This window comes from Amblyomma mixtum, chromosome 9 (genome assembly GCF_055824585.1).
Source record: "Amblyomma mixtum isolate Tamu chromosome 9, ASM5582458v1, whole genome shotgun sequence".
Classification (NCBI taxonomy): Eukaryota; Metazoa; Arthropoda; class Arachnida; order Ixodida; family Ixodidae; genus Amblyomma; species Amblyomma mixtum.
The window spans coordinates 2,312,752-2,325,000 of NC_143020.1; positions in this window are offsets into that span (position 1 = coordinate 2,312,752).

Below are 12,249 nucleotides of genomic sequence, written 5' to 3' on the forward strand. Positions count from 1 at the left end.
GACCCTGCCCTCTTCAGTGGCACTGCCGACCAAGATGTTGACGACTGGTTGTCCTCGTATGAGCGAGTGAGCAGCTACAACAAATGGGATGACACTATCAAGCTGAGTAACGTCATCTTTTATCTCACGGACGTGGCGAACCTCTGGTTTCGAAACCATGAGGCGGACCTACCCACTTGGCCCGTATTTAAGAAGAGTTTTGCTGAAGTATTCGGCAGCCCTGCGGTGCGCAAGCTCCGTGCCGAACAGCGCTTACGGGATCGCGCTCAACACACCGACGAGACCTTCACAAGTTACATTGAGGACATGGTTGACCTCTGCAAACGAGTCAACGCCGCCATGCCAGAAGCGGACAAGATCCACCACATCCTCAAAGGCATCGCTGACGACGCATTTCAGATGCTCCTCGCCAAAAATCCTACCACCGTCAGTGAGGTTATTAAGCTTTGCCAGAGCTACGACGAGCTCCGCAAGCAGCGCGCTTCCACACGGCGTGCCGGTGTCTGCGACGAGGCCCTCTACATTGGCCCAGGGCGGTACTTCTCCTGAGGACTCCCCTCTTCTCAACCAAATCAAAGCCTTCGTTCGTGAAGAGGTCGCTCGCCAGCTGTCCCTCATATCACATTTTCAAGACCCCGCCCGCCAGGTTCCTGACTCGACCCCGTCTTTGGCTCCTGCCATCCGCCGTGTCCTGCAAGAACAAGTCGCTGACCTGCTACCGTCAAGCCCTGTGCTCCCGCCTGTGACAGCACCCCTGACGTACGCCCAAGCAGTGGCCAGGCCACGACATACGCCGGCACCCGATTCCTACCAGGCCGCCCCTTCTTTCCGTCCGCCGCCGCCGTCTGAGCCCCCGTCTCAAGCTCCGTTCTCAAGAGTTCGCCCACATCCTACGAATCCCTGGCGTACTGCGGACAACCGACCCATCTGTTACGCCTGTGGTCGGCCCGGCCATGTCGCGCGGCTTTGCCGCCAGCGCCTTCCGCCTTCTCGACCTGATCTGCGCTCCTACCCGTACGATGCCGAACTATCCTCGCCGAGAAGTCCACCTGCTCCCCCCTTTGTTTCCCCTGATCGCCAAATTTACACCACTCGCCGATCGCCTTCCCCTCGACGTGACGCCGTTCTCCTTCTCCGATGCTGCGACGTTCTAGCTCCGCACTTGAGGGAAACTAACAGCCGCAGTTCCGGGGGCAAGAACTGCGCTTGTTTCGAACTCCTCAAGTCCTCCGTGTCGTCCCGCTAATGTAATCGTAGTGTTCGTGGAAGGTGCCAAGGTTCTCGCCCTCGTCGACACGGGCGCTGCAGTATCTGTTATAAGTGAAGCTCTCTGTCGCCGACTCCGCAAAGTGACTACCCCACTTTCTGACTTTTCGCTTCGCACCGCCTCATCACAGCGCATTCATCCCTCAGCCGCATGTACGGCCCGTGTCCTCATTCAAGATGTTTTATACACCATCGAGTTTATTGTGCTGTCTCACTGCTCACACGACATCATCCTGGGATGTGACTTCCTTTCGACCCATCGTGCCGTTATTGACTGCGCTCGAGCTGAAATCGCCTTTTCTCCGCTGTGTGACGCTCCCTTTTGCGACGTACCTACGCAGTCTGCCAAACTTGTGGTCGCGACTGATACCGACATTCCTCCGTTTTCTGCTGCCCTCGTACCCTTCTCCTGTGCCGGCGTCACTCATTCAACTGTTTTCTTCACGCCTTCCGAAACCGCTTCCCGCCATCCCTGCCTCCTGCTTCCCTTTGGTGTTCTGACGATCGACCATGGACAAAGTGCAATTTACGTCTCTAACCCATCTTCGTGCCTGTCAGCAGTGCTCCGAGGTGAATGCCTCGGGCGTATTGAAGAACTTGATTCCTGCCTTCCCTACCCTATTCTTGATACCACCGCTTCCTTCGATGTCGATGTGCTCAGCTCCTGTGATGTTAAGAATGATCCACCGCCCTCCGACGTCTTCCACCGTGCCATTGACGCTGACCTTCCACCCGCGCTACGTGATCAACTCGTCACCCTCCTCCAGCGCTTCAGGTCTTCTTTCGATCTTCCTCAGACTGCCTTGGGCCGTACGTCTGTCGTTGCGCACACCATCGATACCGGTACACACGCCCCTCTTCGCCAGCGCCCCTATCGTGTCTCGGCTTCTGAGCGCCGCGTCATTTCTGATCACGTGGACGACATGCTCCGTCGGGGTGTCATACAGCCCTCTCACAGTCCCTGGGCGTCTCCTGTTGTGTTGGTAAAAAAGAAAGATGGTTCCATCAGGTTCTGTGTTGATTACCGCCGGCTCAACAACATCACACGCAAGGACGTCTATCCCCTGCCACGAATCGATGACGCCCTGGACTGCTTGCAGGGAGCTGAGTATTTCTCCTCGCTGGATTTGAGGTCAGGTTACTGGCAGGTGCCCATGGCTGACACTGATCGCTCAAAAACTACCTTCATAACACCTGACGGCTTATATGAGTTCAACGTCATGCCGTTTGGCCTTTGCAACGCCCCGGCAACTTTCGAACGCCTGATGGACACCATCCTTAGTGGACTCAAGTGGGAGAGTTGTCTTTGCTATCTCGATGACATCGTCGTCTTTTCTGCGGACTTCTCTTCTCATCTCATCCGCCTGGAGCGCGTTGTGACTTGTCTTACTGACGCTGGGCTCCAGATGAATTTGAAAAAGTGCCGCTTTGCTGCCCGACAACTCACCATTTTAGGACATGTAGTCTCTAAAGACGGCATTCTTCCGGACCCCGCCAAACTTCGTGCAGTTGCCGAATTTCCGAAGCCCACCTCACTGAAGCAGCTCCGTAGCTTCGTTGGCCTTTGCTCGTACTTCCGTCGCTTCATCTTAAATTTCGCCTCGATCATCGCTCCTCTGACCCAGCTACTCGCAGGCAGCTCCAACCTCTCCGCTTGGACGCCTGCTTGCGATGACGCCTTCGACACCTTGCGCCGCCTTTTGGTTTCGCCTCCTATCCTGCGCCACTTTGACCCGACTGCGCCTACTGAGATCCACACTGACGCCAGCGGTATTGGACTGGGTGCCGTTCTCACCCAACGCCAACCTGGCTTCCGTGAATATGTGGTCGTGTCGCCAGTCGGACCTTGAGCAAAGCGGAGGCCAACTATTCTGTTACCGAACGAGAATGTTTGGCCATCATTTGGGCCATTGGAAAATTTCGTCCCTATGTCTACGGTCGCCCGTTCTGTATAGTAACCGACTACCATGCCCTGCGCTGGCTGGCCTCTCTCATAGACCCGTCAGGCCGCCTAGCTCGCTGGGCTCTGCGATTGCAGGAGTATGACATTCATGTCATTTACCGCTCCGGCCTCAAGCATAATGACGCGGACTCTCTTTCCCGCTCGCCGCTACCTAGTGCTTCATCGCCTGCTCCTGTGTCTGCTTACGACTTGTCCTCGCTTGCCACTGCCGACATGTCAACCGAGCAGCAGAAAGACCCTTGGATCGCCGCTCTTATTACCTTCCTTTCGAGTCCTACGACTGATAATTCGTCCCGTTCTCTCTTACGTCAAGCCCGTCACTTCTCTATTCGGGACGGTCTCCTCTACCGTCGCAATTACCTGTTCGACGGACGCAAATGGCTCCTAGTGATTCCCCGTCATCTACGCACCGACATTTGCGCCGCTTTTCATGCGGACCCACAGTGTGCCCACGGCGGCGTGTTGAAAACCTACACGCGTCTGCGTCTTCGATTCTACTGGCGTGGCATGTACCGCTTTGTTCGCCACTTTGTGCGATCTTGCCCATCCTGTCAACGGCGTAAATGTCCGCCTCACACCTCGCCTGCTCCACTGCAGCCGTTACCCTGCCCTGCCCGCCCGTTTGACCGCGTTGGCATAGACCTCTACGGCCCCCTCCCTCCCACTCCCGCTGGTCACCGCTGGATTATCGTGGCCGTGGATCATCTCACACGTTATGCTGAAACGTCTCCATTACCATCTGCCTCCGCCCGCGACGTGGCTTCCTTTCTTCTAAAGAACCTGATTCTTCGCCATGGTGCTCCTCAAGAACTGCTCAGCGACCGTGGACGCGTATTCCTGTCTGACGCTCTTGAGGCCCTCCTCAAGGAATGCCGCATTATCCATCGAACCGCTTCGTCTTACCACCCTCAGACCAACGGCCTGACCGAGCGTTTCAACCGAACCCTCAGTGACATGCTGTCCATGTACGTCGACGCCAACCACTCCAACTGGGACCAAGTTCTTCCCTTCGTCACCTACGCATATAACACTGCGACACAAACCACCACTGGATTCTCTCCCTTCTTTCTTCTGCACGGCCGCGAGCCCCCCTGCACGATGGATACTCTTCTTCGCTACCGACCCGACATTTCCGAGTCCACGCCACTGTCCGACGCTGCCAGGTACGCCGAAGAATGCCGCCAGCTTGCTCGCTCGTTTACCACGCAGACCCAGTGGCAGCAAAAACATGACCGCGACACTTCCGCGGCCTCCACCTCCTACCCTGCCGACTCCCTTGTGTGGCTCTGGGTGCCTCCCACAACTCCCGGCCTTTCGCGGAAACTGCTGCATCGGTATCATGGTCCCTACCGGGTTCTCAAGCAAACATCTCCGGTCAATTATATTGTTGAACCCGTTGCACCCGCTGCGGACTTGCGTCGCCGTGGCCGCGAAACCGTCCACGTCGACCGACTGAAACCGTACTACGACCCCTATGTTCTTCCTTCCCCTTAAGACGGCAGGATGGCTCCTTTTCACCCGGGGGAAACTGTAGTGTGCCAACTGTGACAGGTTCCGCTACCGCCATGCGCCGACACTGCGCTGCGCCTGACGACAACGAAGTTATGCGCCGACACTACGCTGCGCCGACGACGACGAAGTTCCCCCGCTCTCTTGGTGCTGGCTACGCCCGTCTACGCTGCCAGACCCTGCACAGCGGTTCGGTCTCTTGAGGACGCCTAATAAACGCACCCCTACAGGCGCAACAGTTCTTGGTTTTCAAGCTCTTAGGAGTTTAGAAAGGCCGACGCGTTGCCTTTTTTTGCCGGTTTTCAAAAGCGCATTCCTGTGTTGTCAATGCACGGGTGAAATGTGCGTTTCCATGAGCGCAGATAACGGAGTCTTACAGTCCCGTACTTGCTGCGCGGGAACGGTCGTCTTCGCCGTTCGCCCACTTTCACAAAAGTACGTTTTAACCTTACACCGACAAATGGCACCCAAAAGAAGTTACATATTGTCGGGGGGCATAAAAAAACGTCACGTCCCGAGAAACTCAGCACGAAACCAAGCAAAACTAACCGCTAGGCACAGCGCGTCGGGCCACAGGACGTGGGCAGGTTATTTTTTTTCTACGCACCGACCGGCGAAGCTGCATCATGCACCGTCATTCCTCCCGCCGCCCCCGCCCACGGCGTAGCATGAGAGAGCGTGCGCGCGCCCTTCATAACTGCGCCGGCGTACTAAGCTTGAGTGCTTGAAATGCAGCGTAATTTTTCATGAAGTGCTTGAAATGTAGCGTACTTTTGCAAAAACAAAACATTCCTTCCTTGACTTTGTCACAAACTGCAATGCCGTGAACAACAGCCGGCAGGCCACAGAGCGAGCGCGCCGCTTCACGAACTGCAGACAGGCACCGGCGGCCGGCGCGGCCGCCTAAATTGCTTGCAATGCAGCGTACTTCCACAAATAAACATTTCTCACCTTGCCGCCGTCATAAACAGGGGGAGTTCTGCGTCGAAGGGCAAGAGAGACGAAAAAAATTGCGGCCTGCCCGCACGAACGAATACGCCGCACGCTTTCACGCGCACAAAACTGCCCCCACGATGCTCCATCGTCTGCTGCTCGGATGGGTCTGCCGCCCAGGGTTGCCAGGTCCTGAAATTTAAAAGGAGCTGCAAAAAGAAAAAAAGTAGCCAAAAAAGTAGCCAACCAGCTGCCGAAGTGTCAAAATTAGCCAAACATAGCGCCAAAGTTGCAGAAAAGCGTCACCAGAACCATAAAGGGCGCAAGAAATATGTAATTCTTGTAAGACGCATGGCAACCATGAATGCGAATAACTTTGAATTACAGAAGCATCGCAAATCAAATGAAAGGAAATACATGAACACCATGGGCGGAAGCACGGAAGCGCGCGAGGAATTTTGAAGGGAAAGAGAGTGTGGGAAAAGTAAACAGAAAAGGTTTTCTTCTTTTCAGAGGAGAAATAATTGGTGTTCCTAAGCCACAGCCATGGCAATTTTAATTCCCAAATATATGTGTGTATATATATATGGCATGCCTGGCATTGATTTTTGCATGAAATTTATTCACTACTCCATAAACAAGGGTTTGATTTTGATGTGCCTATTTCTTTTTCCGTTTCTCTCTTGTGATCTTTTTTCAGCTTTATATTGCAAAAACAGACTGATCGCCACATGCAGTTCATATGTTCTAAAGACATAAAAAGCATAGCCTTGGTCAAATTTTTTCATGTCACATGGCTGCCATTTCAGCCGTATACTGGGGAACTCATGGCTCTCCGGATATCGCTGGACGATACAAAGAGTCTTCGTCATCGCGTTTCAAAGCTCTTTGCTCTTCCTCGTTCCCCAGTAATCGGCTAAAAGAAAACAGTATTTGCCCTGAAAAATTTTAACCAAGACTGTAATTCCCAGCATCATCCAATTAGATGTCGGGCTAGCATGTGTGGCCGATCAACGCGCTTTGAACCAGTATCCCCCTGAGGAAACAAGGTATATCAGCTAAGTAGTAATTCACATCCTTATTTAGCTAAAGCGCATTGAGTGAATGGAGATGGGACATTTCTTCTTGCTGGTTCTAAGAAGACCTACATAACAGCATTGCATAGCGGAGGCGGAATCTCGCCTGGGAGAACACAGGAGCGAGAAGTATTTAAAGTCTGGGACATGAGTACAGGCAAAATTTCAACAAAAAGACTGCCACCACAGAATAATGGTGTTCACGTATGGCATTCTGACAAGCAAAGATGCATGGACCATTGGCAGAAAAAGAGGTCCATTACAGTCCTAACTTCGATTTCAAAAGTAGCCACAAAGTAGCCAAGTAGCCAAGTTCAAATTTTTGTCACCAAGCGCTCCTAAACGTAGCCAATTTGGCGCAAAGCAGCCAAACCTGGCAACCCTACTGCCGCCGCGCCGGCCACCCGCGCTCGCGTTTAGACTGGTGGCGCCATCCCCTAGGCGGCAGAGTATCTATTGGAGGAGGAGGATTGCGCGCCATTTCCTGGGGCCAGATTTCGCCGAGTGTCCGATATTTACCAATATCTTTCTCTATGACTTACCTTGCAGCTGCTTAAGCGACAGTTCAAGTAGCCACGCAGATCATGTTGTTTGACTGACTGACTGCATAGCCAAGGCCAAGGCCAAGCCCAGCCAAGCCTGTGGCCCGTCACGACTTTTACGCACGTAGTTCCCGTTTCTCTTTCGCTTGCGCGGCCGCGGTTGCCGTCTGCTTCGGCGCCAGCGCGGCGGCGCGGGAGGCGCGGCCGCAATGCGTCACGTACTCAAAACTTTTCTCAAGTACCTTACTTTCTAATACTTCTTGGTATTTAAAATTTAATGCAAAAGGCGGGAGGGCTGTCAGAAATCTCAGTCTCGCAACCACGGTTTTTCTCCCGCACTTGCAACCGTGCTTGCCACTTGAATACAGTTTACAATATTGACCAAAGGTGGCACGACATTCAGTAAAACCCGCAGTTTGCTTCACTTACACTGACGGTTTTTTAAACTGGAAAGCTTACGAAGAGTTGGCGGAGGCGCTCGAGGCGCTGCACGGACAATTTTGGTTTTGGTTTTACAGAGTCGGCTACTAATTGGCTATGAGGCCGCCGCAGTGGATGGCTCCAGATGATTTCGAACATCCGGCCGGAGATCATTAAGGTGCATGGACATCGCACAGTACACAGGCGAAAGCTTTAGTATACAAAAAAATTCAAGATATAAAATAACAAATGAACGAAAATTTTCTCAATGAAAACTTTAATTACAAAAACAACAAAAACGCAAATGCAAAAGTAAAAGCATGACGAATAAAAAAAACCGTAACTGAAACCAATTTAATAATTCTGAGCTGCGTGCATGCATGCATGCAGGGCGTTGCCCCTTTCCCCCTTTTGCGTGGACAGCGTAGCGCAATGTGCTCTTAGTGCTTTGTTCCTCCAAGGTTTCTGCAGACAGTGATATGATTTCTCCATTAAAAAAGATTTTTTTTTTATGTAGACATGGAATGACTCATACGATGGCGATCTGCGAAAAGTGGCTCGCAAGACGGTTCAAAAGTGGGTCTCTTGCCCAAACCCGATCAACCGTGAAGAAGGTATCCAAAACCGTCGGCTTTGTAATCAATCTGTGGTTCCAGTCGGGTTCGGTTATTATCCGGATAATGCGTAGCGCTGAGCTCAGCAGAGATGTATATATATGTGCGATATTGAGGTGGCATATATCGTGCGTTGTGTGGCAAATTTGGTCGGCCACGAGTAGCCAGACATTGCACATCCCATGCTCGTGGTTCGTGCATGTGCGCAAGATGTACAACATCATGGCATATGCTACATACCATGGATGTCTGCCATGAAGTGACTCATACTGGTAACGCTCAGTGGACGTTATATTTAGACATAGATATTTGGGTCTATCTGGTACGAGGTTTGTGGTTAACTGGGATGTTGAAGTTGGGCGGAAGCTGGGAAAACGCTAGAAGACGGGAAAGCTGGTGACCGCTGCTGCCGGCGGTGCGATGAAAATGCATACCGCCGCCGCCTGCCTGCAGCATGGAGGCGACGGCCCACGTGCGAGAAACTCATGCGCCGAGAGTGATGCGGGTTTATCGTTTCCTTCGGCTGTTCGAATGAAACTGCTGTTTCATCTTTCAAAGCGACGAGTGCAAGAGTAAAACCTTCTCTCCCGGCAGCTTGTGGCGCGAGGGAGAGAGAAAAGAGAGCGAGGAGTCGAAAACCATTGGCCCCGTTTCTTGTTGAAACGGGACCAACGGGACCAACCATTTCTTGTTGAAAACCATTGGTCCCGAAAACGTTATACCCAGTTACCTTTCTGGGACCAAAATGTATAATTGTTCTTTGTTGCTGCTTAAAACTCTCGAAAAACCGCGTCTAGACCTTTAATGGGAGCACTGCCTGTTTGCTTGTATTTCTATGTCTTGCCTCTATGGTCCGGAAACGTTTGATAAATGCTGTACTGGGGCTGGGACATTCCATCCTTTTTGGGCGCACATGGGCCGGTCCGTTGCTTGTTGGGCATGGTTACGAAACCCTAGGTTGGCATCGTCTGTGAGGTAGAAGAGTACGTTGCTCAACTTAACAGAATCGTCCCCCCGATTGTAAGTGGTGACCCGCTCGTATGAGGCCAGCCAGTCGTCGACCTCGTGGTCGCCTGTACCACTGAATGGAGAAGGGTCGCGCTGGTGTTGCACCCCGGAACAGACGGTCGGTCTGATGGGCGGCGGTGTCTGAGTTGGAGCGTCTGGCATTGTGGGTGGGGCGAGTAAAGTTCCGCTCCGAAGTTCCAGGTTGAGGACCGGGACGGAGATAGAGGCACCTCCACCAAGTGTAAAGGTGCTCCTTCAAAGCGCAGGTCGGTGGTCGTTGACTGAAGAGCGTCACTAATAGCACACTCCCAGGCATTGACTTGCATATAACTGCGTAAGCAGGTTCATTGGAATAGAGCATCGAGGCACCCCAGGTCTGCTAACGTCCTAGGCCTGAGCTAGTAAATATAGGGCCTGCGTCGTTAAGTGTTCGTGTCTCCGAAGTGATATGAAGGGAATACGAGGTCGCTGTAGGGAGCCATTAAAACTCTCTTGTCACACCCTTAAGGCGGAGCTTATGTGTCACCCGTATTTTCGCAGACTACCGATGATGAATGTTACAGTTCCGTTAGAAAACCATGCACGGCTAATCCGGTTTCACCTTGATCGTTAAAGGTTGGTGCGGATGCTCATTGTCTATATCCCCGATGAGGTGGCGGTGAGAGCATGCTAGTAGACGCTCGACAGCATTGCTTGTCAGACTAAATAGCTTGTTAACAATAACAAGCTTGGGAAATCTGCAATTTTTATTGCCTTGAAAAACGTTTTTCTTTGTGTCACGTGCGTTGATCTGACTATGAACTGAATGCGTGTCCGTTTTTCTTGTTTTCAAGTGCGCCCAAAACCATGCAATCGAGCAGCTGTGTACGGAGGGACACCCCTTCACAGTATGGGCGGTCAGTTATTGTCGTGTGTACATTTCAGTACAATTGCTTTAATCGTAAGGCTCAACAGACTTCTTTTATCCCATGTAACACGCTTTATTTTTTATACATGTCGCAGTCGGCTGCTAAAAATTAGTAAGAGTGGTTTTCTGTATCGAAGAGGCAACTACTCTTAACATAGGCGTCGCTGCAACGAAATTCATAATTATGACCTCTGAAAAAGCGGAAGTAACTGTCACCTGAATTTTGTCCCTCCTTAGAACGATGCACAATATCCAAATCTACAACTCAGTTCTCTATTACAGCTTCGATAAATGTTTAGCATTGCTCTTCTTAAAAATTTTTGATTGTGAGAAAAAATCACATTTGACTTTAGCGCGTTGCATAGTAGCCACCATCGGTCGTGCTTAAATATTTAGAGCAAGATTCATGTAAGTAGAATTAAATACATTTGATATAAAATGAACAGAATCGGCTGCGACGCTGCGGTATAAAGTACCGCCGCCTAGGATTTATTGAATTTTGTGAATAAAGGCCTTGTGTGAGATCGATTCGTGAGCCTTCAATAACACCCATCAAAATCGCAATGGATTGCCTTGGAACTATTTCGGCTCAAAAATAAGCTAAAAAATCAGAAAAAAGTAACAGGATGGTATCACATTGTAACGCGAGATTCAGTCACAGCTGACAATTTATTTTTATTTCATGGTATATTGAGATAGTAATTATGAAAGAGACTTCACATGTTCATAGTCCTAGAGAGCTGTTTCTGGTTTTACACGCATACTTGCTTTTCGACTACCTCGCCCCTCCAGTCCGACGTCCTATAATAGGCGTGCCGCGCCGCCGATTATCCTATCCTCGGCGGTGTGTTTCGTAGCAGCTGCCACAAACTGACCGTGCAAAAATCCTGCGCTCTTACCATACCCCCCCTTCCACGGTAAACTGTTCGGCTCTGGTGGGGACTACTCATAGGTTACGCATCCCTCCGCTTATGTCAGATCCTCCTCCGTCCACGGTAACTGACATCCGAGTGGTCCTCCATGGTAACGCACTCACCAGCTACACCTGGGACCACTACAGCGACGCATGCGGCTGTAAAAAGCGGCCATCTCTCCTTCCGTAACAGAACAGGTTAAAAAGTTGTCTCCAGATGTCATCATCCTCATCATCATCATCACCCTGACTACGCCCACAGCAGGGCAAAGGCCTCTCCCATATCTCTCCATGTAACCCTGTCCTTTTCCAGTTGCGGCCAACGTATCCGCGCAAACTTCTTAGTCTCATCCGCCCACCTAACATTCTGCCGCCCCCTACTACGCTTGCCTTCTCTTGGAATATTCCCTGCGTTACCCTTAACGACCAGCGGTTATCTTGCCTTCGCATTGCATGCCCTGCCCAAGCCCATCTCTTCCTTTTGATTTCGACTAGGATGTCATTAACCCGCGTTTATTCTCTCACCAACTCTGCCCGCTTGCGGTCTCTTAACGTTACACCAATAATGTTTCTTTCCATAGCTCGCTGCGTTGTCTTTAAAGGGAGACTGAAGCACTTTTTTTGAAAATCGGGCTGGCAGCGGTGTCCTATAGTTTGTGATGCTGTATACTGGAATATCGCATCCAAAAATGCAAAAACAAGCGCGAATTGCCTTTTTTAGCCGAAATATGCGGCCAGTGCAGCGGGGCACGCCGCGCGGCGCGCCGCCGCCCGTGATTGGTCAAGAGAGGTCGTGACGTCACTTTGAGGACTGGAGAAGCTGCCGATGCAGATCCGGCGCTGCGTTGAGTGCAGATCGCAGCTTTCCGTGTCGTTGTAAAAGCGAATACGGCGACTATTTTTTTTACTGACCTCCGAAGAAAAGGATACTACAGTTTGCTCATTCCATGCATTCCTGAACCCAACAAAGACTGAAGCAAAAAATTCTAAGCCTAGCACAATCATACGCCAGCGTCAAAGACGAGATGCAGACCATGCGTAAAAAGGTGCCAGCACAACTTCGGCTCGTATTCTCAGAAAAGAAGGGGTGCGAACAAT